The sequence below is a fragment of the Cherax quadricarinatus genome, chromosome 89 (assembly GCF_038502225.1).
Source record: "Cherax quadricarinatus isolate ZL_2023a chromosome 89, ASM3850222v1, whole genome shotgun sequence".
Classification (NCBI taxonomy): Eukaryota; Metazoa; Arthropoda; class Malacostraca; order Decapoda; family Parastacidae; genus Cherax; species Cherax quadricarinatus.
This window is the reverse complement of record NC_091380.1, coordinates 9,685,268-9,703,642: the sequence shown is the minus strand read 5'-3', so window position 1 is coordinate 9,703,642 and position 18,375 is coordinate 9,685,268. Positions and strand designations below refer to the sequence as shown.

At 36.4% G+C, this 18,375-nt stretch overlaps 1 protein-coding gene across 1 annotated transcript in view; it reads right to left on the bottom strand.

The window, feature by feature from the left end:
- Positions 1 to 9,519: 9,519 nt before the first annotated feature.
- The window catches only part of LOC128697239 (uncharacterized), a 56,024-nt gene continuing 47,168 nt past the window's right edge, over positions 9,520 to 18,375 (bottom strand). The window contains exon 4 of the mRNA XM_053788839.2: positions 9,520 to 15,553. The gene's annotated coding sequence lies outside the window, so the exon portion shown is untranslated. The remainder of the gene's footprint in view (positions 15,554 to 18,375) is intronic.

Genomic DNA, 18,375 nt, shown 5'->3' with positions numbered 1-18,375 from the left:
CTGTATAAGCAGGGTCCTCTGGTACAACAGTAGCCTGGTAACTAACCTGATGTATAAGCAGGGTCCTCTGGTACAACAGTAGCCTGGAAACTAACCTGCTGTATAAGCAGGGTCCTCTGGTACAACAGTAGCCTGGAAACTAACCTGCTGTATAAGCAGGGTCCTCTGGTACAACAGTAGCCTGGAAACTAACCTGCTGTATAAGCAGGGTCCTCTGGTACAACAGTAGCCTGGAAACTAACCTGCTGTATAAGCAGGGTCCTCTGGTACAACAGTAGCCTGGAAACTAACCTGCTGTATAAGCAGGGTCCTCTGGTACAACAGTAGCCTGGAAACTAACCTGCTGTATAAGCAGGGTCCTCTGGTACAACAGTAGCCTGGAAACTAACCTGCTGTATAAGCAGGGTCCTCTGGTACAACAGTAGCCTGGAAACTAACCTGCTGTATAAGCAGGGTCCTCTGGTACAACAGTAGCCTGGTAACTAACCTGCTGTATAAGCAGGGTCCTCTGGTACAGTCGGATCTCTTATAAAGTTTCTATATACGAAAAAATATAAAAGGAAACAAATGATTTATATTAAAGTAGTATACAATACCAAGATGTTGGTATGTAAAACACATAGGCAACATTTAGGCATCTTTTTTTTCTGAAACGTTTCGCCTACACAGTAGGCTTGTTCAGTCGAGTACAGAAAGCAAACCGGAGCAGCAGAGATGTGAAGATGATGTAATCAGTCCATCCTTGAAGATATATTTTTTTTTTCAAGAGAGAATGGTTTGATCTAAGAAGGATGTGACCTGTCAGTGATTAAATTGTCTCTTCTACTACTCTGCACCTCTCCTGCCAACAGTATATAAGTCTCCACACTGTTGCTTGTTCTTCACATTGTTTCAGACTATGAAACAGAATTCTCCAGGCTGAAGGACTGACAACCTCAAATCGACATCTTTAAGGGAGGATTGATTACATCATCTTCATATCTCTACTGCTCCTGCCTGCTTTTTGTATTCAACTGAAGAAGCTTACTGTGTAGGCGAAATATTTCGGAATAAAGTTGCCTAAATATTGCCTATGTGTCTTACTTACCAAATGGTTTATACTCAAAAGCTCCTTTATATAGTGTATTTTTTTAAACGTGGTTATAAAAGAGAATCCAAAATTGAACAGCATGTGTAAAAACTTCATAGAATGTGTTATTAATTCTGGATGCAATTTTTCAGCCACATTTGAAAAAATAAATCATGATGATGGCTTTGAGGGGACTAGAGCTACAGTTCATCACAGCCACACTAATCTCTCTATGGTGTATGACTATACCTACCTGGATAAATCTTAATGTAGCCAGCTGGCCCAGTGGTGTACACGCTGACCTGGAGTTTTGCGACTCACTCATCACAAGTTCAATCTCTGCCCATGGTATGATTTTTTTTTTAAATTATTATTATTATTAGTTACATTTGTCTCCATCTCTATTTAACAGAGTAGTAAGGACAGGGGCGGTGCAAAAATTTCTATACCAGAGGGGGCATAGGGGTGGCTGTCTGGTTGGAATGGAGGGCTATGAGAGCTACTTTGAAGTAGTACTATTATTATTTATATTTAAGGAGCTGAGGGAATTTTGGGGGGACTAAAATTCTCCCTAAGTCTGCCCCCCCCCCCCCGTCCCGTCACCAATGACTAGGGGAAAGAGGTGTCCATAAAAGTGATTATCCATTAAATCCGGGTTACAAGAATGTTTTTATTTCATTGAAGCAATATCAGACAATTAACGAACATAATAAATTTACCCAGTGGACTGAAACAATAAAGATCAATTCTTTCTAACAAACTTGATCAAAAAATTTACTCTACTGACCGCAGCAATAAAGGTCAATTCTGAACTTAACAAAATATTTACCCAGCTGGCTTAAAAAAAAAAAAAAAAAAAAGACAAACAATTCTTGATTTAACAGACTATGAAATCTGTCCAGCCACGAGGTTGATCCGTTATACTGGGGTCCGACACAACGATGTTTTACTTAAAAGTTTTATTTTAGTTTGCATAAAATGTTCTGTATAACCAGGGGCTTTTCTAAATGTATGAAATAAATAGAGGTACCACTGTACTGTTAATTTTTGTAACAATTACGTACATTTATAAAAGATAATTTGTTTTTCTTTGCACAAAGTGAAAGAAATTTGTATCCCAAAAGCAATGAAAAACTGCACATGTTAATTTATTTTTTAACTGCTACTAACGCTAAAATAATAGATGATCCAGATTTGCATTAATATTCAGTATAGCATTAAAATGGATAAGAATGAAAGTGATAAATTATACTGTAAAACTGTAAATTATAATTGACAGACTGGTACCAGCATTAAAAACCCACATTTACATATACTTTATCACATAAATTTATATATTTATATTACAAATCCATAGTTTTGTAATTCATTTGGACTCAAAATTTTTTTTTTTTTTGTGATGGCAGCTAAACACATACAAGAACACAAAACTTGTTTTTGGTATATAAACAAAATATTTTTATTGAAAACATAAAAATAATGAACGGTGAATATCTAATAGTCAATAGGTGAAAAAATGGCCAAAAACTAAAAAGCACTTTTTTTTTTTTTTTAAATATTTGTAATAAATAACCCATTTAGACCACCACCTTTCGTGCTCCAATGTACTGCTTTTTCATTATTTCACCATTCACATTTTGAGCTACACAGCCTACAACAGCCTGGATGATCAGGTCCTGATCCACCATGAGTCCTGGTCACAGACTGGGTCGCACAGGCGCTGACCTCTGAAACAATCTCCAGGTGTACCTTCAGCTTCAGTAATAAGGCAAAATAATGAATAATTAAAATTTACCACTCCAGGACCTATATCTAGTTTTAAGTGCAGTAGAACCCCTGTATCCACTGATTATGTATTCGCAGTTTCAGTTACCCACAGTTTATTATGGCTCAAAAATACCTCTTAATTTTGCATAATAATGGCCCCAAGTACAAAAGTAGAGACACTGGCAGGTCTTTGTAGCCTAAGAGAATGTGAACTGCTTCCCGTCAGTGAAAAAGCGATAATTCTCCACTTAATGAGCATAATTTATCAATTAAACTTTATAATGGATATGTATAGGACTTATATACAGGGTTTGCTGCTATCCACAATTTCGGTATCCATGGCAGGTCCTTGGAACTTATCTCCCGTGGATACAGGGGTCCCACTGTATTGTGTAAGCATTAGTATTAGTCTGCCCAAAATGCCCTGGCATGTTAATGGCTTTCTTAGAGCCTAACATAACATGTAAATCACAATAAAAATTATATTGTATTTGCTGTCTTGTGAGCTTTAGCACTGCCTTCATATTTTTGTAAGTCCAGATTGATTGCTGAATTTTGAATATGTTTATTTTTGGCTAGTTTGTATAACATGCATTCACAGTGTGTATTTTATGCATGTATAGCATACATTTGTGTCATAGAGATTATTAAAAAACCACAGAGTTAGGATTTATACTTTTAAGTAAGACTGAATTATTAGTAACATTGAATTATTAGTAACATTGAATTATTAGTAAGACTAAATTATTAGTAAGATTAAATTATTAGTAAGGTTAAATTATTAGTAGGATTAAATTATTAGTTGGATTAAATTATTAGTAAGATTAAATTATTAGTTGGATTAAATAATTAGTAAGATTAAATTATTAGTAAGACTAAATTATTAGTAAGACTGAATTATTAGTAAAAGTGAATTATTAGCAATACCATCAAAAAACAGCTCCTAAATCTAACTTTAATCATACTTAGAGAATTTATGGTAAAGTTTGGTGCCTCCTCAACAACCTTGTTGATCCAGATCATATTAGCACTGATAATGATGTTCATACTCTCAACTCGTCTGTTTGAACAAGTAATAATCTCAAAATACCATAATTTATATATCAGATTCTTAAGAGTATTTAAATGTCAAATACAGCAGTCTATACACTACTGTATTTTATGTTAATTTTAAGGCTGTTCAAAATACTCTGTATAACAAGGGGCTACTGTATTTAAAGTAGTTTATACAGTAGCTCCCTCGTATCCACAGTTTCAGTTACCCATGGGTTACTGTGGCCCAAAAATAACCCTTATTTTTGCTTAATAATGGCCCCAAAGTGCAAAAATAGAGAAGCTGGCAGTTCTTCAAAGCCTAAGAGAAGCCATAAAGTGATTCCCATTAATGAAAGTGTTAATTCTAGACTTTGCTTAATTTATCAATTAAATTTTATCCACCGTTTGTTATTCATGGTGGGTCTTGGAACATATCCCCTGCAGATACGGGGGAGAGGGGAGGAGGTTGCGACTACTGTACACATCAATTTGTGTTTCTTCTTTTTTTGGGTTCACCCTGCCTTCGTGGGAGACGGCCTTTGTGTTAATAAAAAGAATTATGATGTTAACCGTATACTGGTCTCCATTGTATAGAAATAAGGCTGTTCATACTGTTTATATTATTTCTTCCTTTGGCTAGTTCTTAACAAAATGAATTCGTACTTTGTGTAGGAACATTCTGTGTATGTGTAGTGAGCTCAAGTTTATTTGATAAAGATTGGTCAAGAGCACAAAAGAATAAAAAATAAAGATTTTATTTATTTGCAAAGGTTACAATGTGTAATTATAATTTTGATTTGTTAAGTACAAAGAAAGCCACTATCATACCAGGGCATTTTGGGCAGATTAAACCTAGTACTTTACTAATGTTGACGAGTGACGAGAAGCATGTCCTTGTAGGAGCGTGTAGTTGCCCACCCTGCAGCCGAATCTCAACTCCTGCAACCACAATTAGGTGAGTACAATTAAGTGAGTACTCACCCTGCAACACTCAACCTGCAACACACTCACCCACCCATACACACTGCAACACTCACCACACCCACCTTGCAACACTCACCTACCTACATACCCTGCAATGCTCACCCACCTACACACCCTGCAACACTCACCCACCCACACACCCTGCAACTCACCCACCTACACACCCTGCAACACTCACCCTCCCCTTTATTTTAAACATTTTCATCACCTGGTCTTTATATATAAACTAGTGATGCTGGAAGGGCTAAGATGAATAAGCATGAAAGTCTGGTGCCCATATTTAATGGAAGGAATGCTTATGGATACATGCAATTTTTTTCCATTGATCTACATAGCACACACAGATGTTATAGGTACATAAAAATGTACTTCATGAAAATTTAACCTACTATCACCAAAATGCCCCAAAACACTAGTGGCTTTCTTTGCACCCATCGGCACGCTTCATATGCATTTACACATTGTAACCTATGTAAAGAAATAAAATTGTTCATTGTTTATTTGAAGTCAAATATTATGCACATGTTTGTTTGATCCTTGCTACATTCAACTAAACCTAGCAGAGCAGCATGAACCCTCTGACTCTGTTGGTCAGCAAGAAACCACAGGTACAATGTAAAGCCTGAAAAACTTTGTAAATTTTCATGAATGAAGAATTAAAAAAAACTTGCCTTTGTTTTTTCAAGGTGACATGGAATGTAACCCAATATTTGCCATAAGTTCTTCACTTCAGATGTCACAATTTCATTTATAGCTCCATTTTCAGGAACATAACCCACAAGAAAGGTGGTGGCCTACTGGGTATTCCCAATAAGGCTTATTTTCATATAAAATTCTACATACAGTTTTATTCAATTATATGTACTGTATTAAGTTATTAATATAATGACAGCACTAGACTCACAGTTATACAAATGATAATATAATCAATTTAAACACTAAACCCATAAGGGTTGAGGATTATTCAGCACCTGAGGAATGGGAGATAAATAGGTTTGATCCAAGGAAGGGGAGGGTAGCTCCATATAAATTTTTTAGGGCTCATGAAAGCCCTGGGTACAGTAGTCTGCCAGCCTGACCTGACCCCAACAGCCATTATAATATTGACGGGGAAATGCTAAACCCTTAGGGGTCATAGAGCACCTGGGGCACGGGAAGCAATCAGATCAGATTCAAGGGGAGGGCAGCTCCAATACCCTAAATCAAGAGCCCTTCACCAGCATCAAGGCACCTCCCCTGAAGGATGTGTAAAAATGTAACCTTGACAGTATTCCCGTGACAGCACCTTAAGAAGAAGATGAAAATGACAACAACAAAGAGAAAAATAAGGAAAAGATGGAAAAGAAATAAAGAAAAAAGAATAAGAAATAAAGAGAAGAAAAAAGAAATAAACAGAAGAAAAAATAAAGAGAAGGCAGACAGAAATAAAGAGAAACAAGAAAGAAATAAAGAGAAGAAAAAATAAAAAGAATATATAAAAAGAAAAAAGGGAAAAAAGAAAAGACAAAAGAGAAACAAAGAAAATAAAAAACAAGAAAAAAGACAAAAAGAAAAAGAAAGAAGAGAAAATGAAGAAAACAAAAAAAGACAAGAAAAAAGATAAAAGAAGAAAAAAAAAAACAAAAAAAAAAAAAAAAAAAAAAAACAGACCAAAAACAAGAGGAATAAGAAGAAACACTAGGACGATCACCCAGCACAACCCCCCCCCCCCACAAAAAAAGTTATTGACTGATGAGTGAGACTGACCTGACCTGCGTCCTGCAGGAGGCTACACACACACACACACACACACAACTATAATAACCTCACAACTCTCCTCTACTCGCACTATCGTCACACACAAAACACAAACATTCTTGCTAAACTGGTATAATAATTATTACCACAACTTACAGTCTAATCATTCATAATTTTTGCAAAATTTTTGCAACTTACAAAATCCTTAAAATTCAAAATTTCATGAAAAAAATTTATAACATAACCTCCTGTTTTATATAAATTATTACAATATAGATAGTTGATATTTATAATGGTAAGAGGCTAGTAGCAATATTTTAATATATTATCAATATCTAAATTTTATTTCAGAAGTATCTGATAGTCAAAATTTATAGAAAAAGGGATATCAGTAATGTATCGCTGGAAAAAGTTTGTATGTATTTTTTTTCACAGGTTGTTACTTAAGACCCATGCAAGGAGTGGCTCAAGTGATGGGTCGTCACTTAAGACCCATGCTAGGACAGGATCAAGTGATGGGTCGTCACTTAAGACCCATGCTAGGACAGGATCAAGTGATGGGTCGTCACTTAAGACCCATGCTAGGACAGGATCAAGTGATGGGTCGTCACTTAGGACCCATGCTAGGAGTGGCTCAAGTGATGGGTCGTCACTTAGGACCCATGCTAGGACAGGATCAAGTGATGGGTCATCACTTAAGACCCATGCTAGGAGTGGATCAAGTGATGGGTCATCACTTAAGACCCATGCTAGGACAGGATCAAGTGATGTGTTGTCACTTAAGACCCATGCTAGGAGTGGATCAAGTGATGAGTCATCACTTAAGACCCATGCTAGGAGTGGATCAAGTGATGAGTTGTCACTTAAGACCCATACTAGGAATGAATCAAGTGATGTGTCATCACTTAAAACCCATGCTAGGAGTGGATCAAATGATGGGTCGTCACTTAAGACCCATGCTAGGACAGGATCAAGTGATGGGTCATCACTAAGACCCATGCAAGGACAGGATCAAGTGATGGGTCATCACTAAGACCCATGCTATGACAGGATCAAGTGATGGGTCATCACTAAGACCCATGCTAGGACAGGATCAAGTGATGGGTCATCACTAAGACTCATGCTAGGACAGGATCAAGTGATGGGTCATCACTAAGACCCATGCTAGGACAGGATCAGACCCATGCAAGGACAGGATCAGACCCATGCTAGGACAGGATCAGACCCATGCTAGGACAGGATCAAGTGATGGGTCATCACTAAGACTCATGCTAGGACAGGATCAAGTGATGGGTCATCACTAAGACCCATGTTAGGACAGGATCAGACCCATGCAAGGACAGGATCAGACCCATGCAAGGACAGGATCAGACCCATGCTAGGACAGGATCAAGTGATGGGTCATCACTAAGACCCATGCTAGGACAGGATCAGACCCATGCAAAGACAGGATCAGACCCATGCTAGGACAGGATCAGACCCATGCAAAGACAGGATCAGACCCATGCTAGGACAGGATCAAGTGATGGGTCATCACTAAGACCTATGCTAGGACAGGATCAGACCAATGCTAGGACAGGATCAGACCCATGCAAAGACAGGATCAGACCCATGCTAAGACAGGAACAGGGGAATATTTTAATAACAAACTCTACAAACTCTTTCTCATTCAGAAAACAAAAAAAAAAATTTTCTAAATATTTTACAACAAAAATCTTTACGACATATTTTCTACACATATATTTGAATACAATGGCCATATTTTTGTTAAATATATCTTTTTGTGGACTTATTTAGCAATGCCATATAATATTTAGCAATGTTTTCAGACCTCAATACAATACCAAAGAACTAGTGTTTTAAACCGTAATAGACTAGATAGGTTAATTTTGTATTATATGATTCTGTTTATGCTTATTTTTAAATCTTATAAATTAAACTCATTTCTTAATAAAATATATAATTATAGGCTAAATAACAAGCAACTACGGACTGATAGCATAAAATGAACAATATTGTTGAGTGTATCTTTGTGATCAGTGGGGGCCGGAAATGTTGAAATACAACGAGCCTATAATAATAATGTTGCTGGAAATGTTGAAATATTACGAGCCTTATTAAACCCATTGAGGAATTTTTTTTGAAAGAAAGATATGGCTTATCTCCGTATGGAGGTACAATGGCAGAGTATACTGACTGTGTTAATAACACACACAATGATGGTTATGGCGTTTTACTGTGGGAACATTCCGACCACCAGGAACTTTATCAGTTTAATATCTCTTTTGATCATTCCATAAATCTGCCTTTCAAATTTCACTCCCTTTTCTTATTGTGAATATAACAGAAGTTACTTGCTGAGGAAATCCTGCTTAACTGAAGATCACTGAATCAGTTTTAAGTATTAATACATACTTAACCCTTAAACTGTCCAAATGTAGATCTATATTAACGTGTGTAGCGCTCCGATCTTAGATGTGCATTTTTTTTTTACACAGAAAGCATGTAAAACTGGACATAGAGCTACACCCGGAGCGCTATGCACATCAACATAGACCTACGGTTGGACATTTTAAGGGTTAAAATTGTACTACTGTTTATTTAGATACCTCTCTTTTTTTGTACATTTGAAAATTCCCTGGTTCTTCTGTAGACTTTAAGCATTAGTATTAGTCTGCCAAAAATGCACCACATATCAGTGGCTTTCTTTTGTGCTCAATAATATTTTATTACACGTAAACTACATTATCTGTGTACTGCAGAAAAGAATTTTAAAATCTGGTGAACAAAACTTCTTAATAATAAATTGCCATAACCTGCACTGTGTTTTATATACATGAGCAACACAATTTTCAAATTCTCTGTATATCCATAACAAAGTTTAAAGTTATACAAAATTTCTAGGATTGTTTTCAAGAAAGAGGAAAAATGATAATTATTTACTGTAGTCCACCCTTACAGACTCTAGGTAGTTATATTACATATAAAAAAACAGTCCTTATACATTCTGTTTATTCACTGAGAGTTGTTCAATAAGACTTGGGCTTATATATGAAAAAGCTGAAAATTTTCTGTTCTGATTACACAAATGCACATTAGCCCAAAATATATTTGTGTAAGTCTCTTAAGAGGCCTGAGAGGAATCTTCGCTAGCTGTAAAGTGTTCCAGTACATGAAGGACCCGCATATACGCCATCTATTTTCGGTGTTCCACATTTTTGTTGGCTTTCAACTCAGCCATTGTTCCATCTGCAAGGTGAATTGAACACTGTTCCATCCGCCAGTGGAAATCGCCAGTGAGTTGAACATAAATTAAACTAAATTGAATTAAATTTTAATTTCATTGCATAACATATAATGTGTAATATACATCTTATAAAATACTGTTAAGCACAGAGAAAGCATAATTAACAATGGCTCAGTCTGAAGCCAAGGAAAATGTGGAACAGAGAAAAGATGATATATATGTGTGGGCCTCCCATAGTTAGCATGGGAGTAGACTACACTCATTAGGATGGGCACACAACATATTTTGCTCCAAAATAATTGCTACTAAAGTGTTTACTAAGTGTCACCTGAAATATTCACATTCATTCCTAGGCATCTAAGTGTATCGAGATTATTCAGAAAGTGGTCAGAATTAGCTATTTTTTTCTGAAATAAACATTAATAATAATAATAATAATAATAATAATAATAATAATAATAATAATAATTTATCTTGACATGATACATGTTTATACAAAGGAATATTAATTCAATATCCAACTTTCTAAATATGCCAGAAAAGTGGCCAAATATCAGACACTTGTCCAAATATCCGACATAAGTTCATGTATTCGACAAATGTCAAAATATCTAACAAATGCTCAAATATCCCCCCAAAATAAATATATTCGACAAACGTTCAAGTGTCTCAAATATCCGAACACTTCCCAAATGTACCCAAATACTGCCCAAATATCTGAACATTGTTCAAATACCCAACAGATGCCTGCAGGTCAGCTGGATATACATGGCAATAATATCAAGTAAAAAAAATCCCTAGATATGTAAAACTGTCTAAAAAAAAAAAAGGACAGCATCCCCTCTTTTTGACCGATTACAAATGGACTAAAAGAAAAAAAGGGAATGCTATCAAGAAAGTGTCCAATGGGACTCGGAATATCCGTATATATAATGCCATAAATTCCTTGTACAGCTTGGGTAATTTGGACTGTGTATGGTTGCCTTAAGTATATACAAAATGCTAATACTTAGTTTACAGCTCCTCTAAGAACATAGAGATGCTGAGAGGTATGACTCACGAGAGGAAACAGACTCGTGTATCATGGAGACTAATACAGAAGTATGTGATGTAGCAGAATCATACTGGAGACCCTTATTAGTAATTGTAAAAAAATCTGGGCCAAATGCACCTTTGAGAGGAATACATAGCAATATCGCCAGAACAACAGAGCATCATCTATCATGTGAATCCAAGTGTAACTCGCATCACTGTGATGTCGCAGGGTGTCTGACGATATCGAACACGCCTCATAATGTCTGGTAATGTCACCACAGCTATATACATGCACCCAAAAACCAGGTAAATACCACAACCTGCAGTACATTTAAATTATATTATTGACCTTAACCCATTATTAGCCCAATATTGTTCATGTTGCATATTAACTTTATTATGCAGCGAATATGTGTTGCATTGAATACTGTATGTATACTGTATATGTGTGTGTGTGTAAATATATATATGTCATGCTGAATAGGTAAAACTTGCAATTTTGGCTTAAATAGCAATGATCTTCTTGCCGAATAAGTCAAGCGAAAATTTGTATATGCAATAATTTCACAAAAATCATTCTGAATCTAATGAAAAAATATATTTCACCGTTTGTTTATTATTAAATTATTGTAAACTTACCCAAAATATATTTAGTTGGATTAGGCTAAATTAAACTGCACTTCCTATAATAAGGTTATGTAAGTTTTCTAAGGTTCTTTTGGTACAAAATTATTAATTTTTACATTAACATAAACGAAAAAAATATATATTTAAACATATAAGAGAAAATTTTAGAAAGGACTTAATTTTAAATGAGTTCTTACTAATTGACTAATTTTACCTATTCGGCACAACATATTTCACATACATACATACATACATATACACACACTCTGTATATGAAAAGCAGGAGGATCAACTGGTCCTAACATGTTTTAACATGATATGCGTGTTTGTGATATGATTGAACTTAGTGTACCGAGGACTGGCCAGGGCAGCGAGCCCCAGGTACCACAGTCCAGCGAGGGACATATTGCTTTCTGGTCCATGTTTATTATAGTATTTTCCCTATTAATAATCCTCTTGGGTTAGATACATATACCTTGACAGATATTCCTTCTGGTTTTTATATTATTACCTGCAATGATTTTTTGAAGGGATATCAGGGTATGATATTTTCCCATAGTATCTGTAATTACATATATTAATATTAAATACCATAATTTTCTATTATATTATCTGTAATTATATTAATATTAAATATAATTTTCCATTATGTTATCTGTATATAAATATTAAATATAATTTTCCATTATATTTTTTTTGGTCCATATTATGCAATCGTACAATGCCATACGGAGATTAAAAAACAAATAAGAAAAATACAAAATGACAAAATAGCTTTGATTTAATAATTATGTAAATTTAAGCAATGATATGTACTTTTTGGCAGGAAATGTTTACTGAAGTGTTAAATAGCACATCTGTAAGAATGTTACATTGAATGTTACATTGCAGATATTAACATTGTTACTGGCAAGGTCCATGACTTTGGAATTAATACAACCGTGTGTATTAGTTTATATATATGCATACCCTGTCAATTTATATATAATGTTTATTACTATTGCTGGGGCATAAGATGGGTGAATGTATGCTCCTATATTAATTTTGAGAAGATCTGGTTTTAAGCAAGATTAATACACTGTAATATGATGCTGTAATAATATGAAGCTGTAATATGATGCTGTAATACAATCTGTGTCTGAAATACTCAGCATAACCAGAGGGATTTTACAAAATGTTTGAAATACCACACAATATTCTGTAACAATTCTGAGAGTAAATTCTTGACTTTTCTTTACTCAGTCCAATGGGAAATATTGATGAGGCCCAAAAAAATGAATGGTATTTATATATATGAACCCCCCCCTTGTTTAATTATTATACGTACTGTCAAGGTTAATTTTCCTGATATACAGTGGTACCTCGGGATACGAACAGCTCCAAATACGAAAAATTATGTAAGTGTATTTATGTAAGTGCTTTTGTAAGTGTGTTTTTGGGGGTCTGAAACAGATTAAGCTAAATTACATTATTCCTTATGGGAATAAATTTGTTCAGTATCAGCACTCGATCAGCCTTCTGGAACGAAATAAGTTCGTATGATTATAAAAAAATTAAAAAAGCATAAAGCAATATGTTTACATGTTAAAAAGTATTGATAATGTTAAAAATACTTAATAGCCATGTTAACTTATTTATAGAAATAGTCTGGTACAAATTTTCGTTATATTGTAATTCATTTATTGAAATTTGAAAAATTTTCTTCATGATATAAAATGTTGTTTCAATTCTGCATTATTTTTAATAATTACAGTCAGTCAAGACAGCTCGGTAAATATATTAACTGAGAAGTAAGCTACGCATTTTCTTGTCTTGAAATTTGACAGGATTTTTCTTACAGAATAGGAAGAGTCAATTCAATTCTGCAACATTTTGCATTAGTTACATTTCAAGGTTACAACAGCCTTGGAATTATACTGTTGAGATCATGTGGTACTGAGAACTTTTCCTGCATACATCACAATATTTTTATATTTCAATCTTATTTTCAGAGAAAAAAAAAAAGTCTTAACGTAATGTGTAAAGCATGGGATCTACATACCTGAAGCAGTGTGAATCATATACAATGTTTGGGCTACTTGCTACATTACGAAATCAAATGTAACATTGTGCTAACACATTTCATTTCCACCCAGAAACAAAGAATGCATCAAATATCCCCACATAGACTATTATGACCAGTCTGGTATAAATCTTGGTATCTGATACCTAAAAGTAGCTTTTAAAACACACGTGAGCAAGGTGAGGACGTGTTAGGAAATGTTTCAGTCCTGGGGCCTTGATCTAATGGACAAAGTCTCAATGCAGAGGACATGGTGTCCCGTAGCTCGATCGCTAGCGCACTCAGCTCACACACTGAGGTCCAGATTTCGAATCCTCGGTATGACTGGAAAAAATTAGGACGTGTTTTCATAAGACACCTGCTGTCCATGTTCACCCATCAGTATAAAATGGGTACCTGGGTGTTAGTTGATTGGTGTGGGTAGCATCCTGGGGCAAAATTGACCTGATTTGCCCAAAATGTTCAGCATAACAAGAAGCTTGTTATATAGCAGTATGTCACTGATGTCAGCTATGGTCTGTATACCTTGTACATGTACTTGCAGAAATGAAGATTATTATTATTCTATTGCATCAAACGTTCATCTGACCAAATCTAGATCCAGGACTGAAATGTTTTCCAGCATGTCCTGGCGCTTGCTCATACGTCTCTTTAAACCAGTATTACATCTATACAAAAAAGTGGACCCATAGCTTGGGTTTATTGATAAAAAGAAACCAGTTCACAGTACGAGTGTCATGGGGAGAGAAATTTCACTTGCTCGGGGAATAAAAAAAAATTCCCCACTGAGATTTCCCTAACATCAGGGATAAATGCCGTTATTAAGGAACTGTCAGTCAAGGCGAAAGTTAGAAAAAGATGTCTTAGGAAGACACAGAGGGATAGTTTGCTGTTCTATGACACAGGTGAACACAGAAAATGGAAAGAGGTACAGAAACTTGGATGGTTGATTAGGTTTCAAGCCCATCTGCTACATGAGGGTCATTAAGGCTGCATGTCACCAGTTCACCACCTAGAATGGGGATTAAAGTAAACTACACCATTGTATATATACATTTTCAGATACACATCTCTCAGTGTGTATATACACGAAGACGACACATATCTTTGTGTATATGTACCTGAAAGATGACTCAGTATACATACAGTAAGATATACAGATCTTGAGTATATACAATATGATACACAACTTGATTTATACACAAGAGATATCCATCATGGTGTATATACAGTAAGATATACACAGATCTTGTGTATATACACTAAGATACACAAGAAGTACCCATCTCAAATCAAATCAAAATCAGTGCATATACAGTAAGATACACACAGATCTTGGGTATACACACAGATCTTGGGTATACACACAGATCTTGGTGTATACACAAAAGATATCCATCTCAGAGTATATACTGTACATCAAGACAGGTCAGTGTATATATATGGAGAGAGAGATCTTGCCAGTATATGCACAGGTGCATATCTCTTGGTGTATATACACTGAGAGACAGAAATTTCTCAATGTATATATCATTAATGTAGGGAATATACCAAAAAGATCTAAACTGATAAATTATAAATGGTAATTAACAATCAAAAAATAAATTTAACACTAAAATTTTGGAAGGCAAAACAAAAACACAATAATACAATAAATAGGAATGAATATAGGTAGAGGAAACTAGATTAACAGGAAAACAAACAAATGGGGAATAAAAATAGGAGAGAATGTGGTAAAAATTTATGTAAACAGAGAATAAGAGATCAGAATGTGTAAAATGTACAGGGTAAATGGGATGCGGAGAGAGAAGAGAGGAGAGAGAGAGAGAGAGAAGAGGAGAGAGAGAGAAGAGGAGAGAGAGAGAAGAGGAGAGAGAGAGAGAAAGAGAGAGAGAGAGAGAAAGATAATGCCTGCCTGGGGAGCAGCTGGCAGACACTTCGAGGCAGCCCTGTGCAAGGGGAGTTTGGTACACTGCAGCTTGAGGTCCTCCTGCCAAGAAACACAAACATATTCAATGAGATGATTAATTTATGTTAAATTCAGTAAACATTTAACACAACAGAGTGACAGGTGTTCTGTTAAATTCGGTAAATATTCAATGTAACAGACTAATAGGGGTTACTTATGTTAAATTCTAGGAACATTTAATTTAAAAGACTGACAGGGGTTACTTATTTATGTTAAATTCAGTAAACATTCAATGCAACAGACTGATGAAGAACAGTAGGCGGGCGGTAATGGTAACTGTGGTAGACAGAGAAGAGGTTGTTGTGCCGTGATGGTAACACCAGCGGACAATATTGTAACCAGCGGACTTTCCCCATTGTTTTTGAAGCAACTGGCAAAGTAGATTTACAACATTCTCCCAATGACAAGCAGGGGTACCACGAGTACACTGAGAGACAACACAGTAAGTGTCAGGAGCCCAAGACTGTTCAACTGCCTCCCAGCATACATAAGGGGGATTACGAATAGGCCCCTGGCTGTCTTCAAGACCCCTGGTTGTCTTCAAGACCCATGGATGTCTTCAAGAAGGCACTGGACAGACACCTAAAGTCAGTACCTAATCAGCCAGGCTGCGGTTTATACGTCGGTTTACATGCAGCCAACAGTAACAGCCTGGTTGATCAGACCCTGATCCACCATGAGGCCTGGTTTCAGACTGGACTGCAGGGGTGTTGACCCCTGAAACCCTTTCCAGGTAAACTCCAGGTCTCAAGTTGGGTATACAATTCTGTAAACAATCGATTTTGTCCATTCTTTTCACAAGTGATTGATGCAATGGCTCATTTTCTGCATTTGTTTTTTTTTTCCAATACACCAGTCATTTTCCACCAAGGCAGGGCAACTCGAAAAAGCAGAAACACTTTTGTCATCACTCACTCCATCACTGTCTTGCCAGAGGCATGCTGACAATGGAGAGTTTATCTGGAGAGAGTTCCGGGGGTCAACGCCCCCGCGGCCCGGTCTGTGACCAGGCAGTTCAAACACAGTTCAACATGCTAAAAAACAAGACAGGAGATTTAAATACCTTACCACCCTTTATATACAAAAAAGCGTCACAAGTGCTATCACCAATCATTGCAACACTCTTTAACAAATCCATCAAATCCTCTACCTTCCCTACAGTTCTCAAAATAGCAAGGGTCACCCTGATCCATAAAGGAGGAGACCAAACAGACTTGAATAACTATAGGCCAATATCCAACTTACATCCTCTCTCTAAAATCTTCAAAAAATTAATTCATAAGCGAATCTATTCCTACCTCATCTCCCACAACATACTCAACCCCTGTCAATTTGGGTTCAGGCCTAATAAAAATGATGCTATTATACACATGCTAGAACATATATACACTGCAACAGAGAAAAAAGAAGTCCCACTGGGGATCTTCATTGACTTACATATAGCTTTTGATACAGTTGACCATGACTTGCTCCACATAAAATTGTTGCACTATGGTATAAGAGGGCACTCCCTCAACTACCTAAAGTCTTACCTCAGCAACAGAAGCCAATATGTGTACACAAATGCGGCAAACTCTTCCGCACAGCCAATTACAGTTGGTGTCCCACAGGGAAGTATCCTTGGCCCTCTTTCTCATATACATAAATGACCTACCAAATACATCGCAACTACTCAAACCCACACTATTTGCAGATGACACTACATACATCTTCTCACCCAAGCCCAGTTATGCTAGCCATTACTGTGAATACCGAATTACAGAAAATATCTACCTGGATGAGGACAAACAAACTTACTCTAAACATTGACAAAACTTACTGCATTCAGTTTGGTAACAGAGCTACAGATGTCCCTCTTAACATAAAGATAAATGGATCATCTATCACACAGCTCACAGAGGGAAAATTCTTAGGAATCCACCTTGATAATAGACTCAAATTTTAAACACATATACAACAAATTTCCAAGAAAATTTCCAAGACCGTAGGCATACTATCGAAGATACGGTACTATGTTCCACAGTCAGCCCTCCTGGCCCTATATCACTCACTTATTTACCCCTATCTCACCTATGAAATTTGTGCATGGGGATCAACAACAATAAACCATCTCAGACCGCTAATTACCCAACAAAAGGCTGCAGTCAGAATGATAAATTCCCACTACAGGCAGCACACTCCACCAATATTCAAAACTCTAAACCTACTCACCATACAAAACATCCATACTTATTACTGCACCTACTACATACATAGAACACTTAACTCTGATATAAACCCTCCCCTCAAACATCTCCTTGCCAACCTCAACAGAACACATGACCATAACACAAGGCACAGATCACTCTTTGATGTTCCTCGTGTCCATCTCACACTATGCAAAAACTCAATGCACATAAAAGGCCCTAAAATCTGGAATTTATTACCTGTGAATATAAAAGAAACACTACCTGTTTATAAATTCAAGTCTTTTCTCAAAAATCACTTACTCACCCACAACTAAATACTGAATAATTGTATCTCATAAATTGTATCTCATAAATGTCTAACCTGTGACCCAATCAAACTTTGTTATTTTTTATTACCTGGAGTTTACCTGGAGAGAGTTCTGGGGGTCAACGCCCCCGCGACCCGGTCTGTGACCAGGCCTCCTGGTGGATCAGAGCCTGATCAACCAGGCTGTTGCTGCTGGCTGCACACAAACCAACGTACGAGCCACAGCCCGGCTGGTCAGGAACCAACTTTAGGTACTTGTCCAGTGCCAGCCTGAAGACTGCCAGGGGTCTGTTGGTAATCCCCCTTATGTATGCTGGGAGGCAGTTGAACAGTCTCGGGCCCCTGAC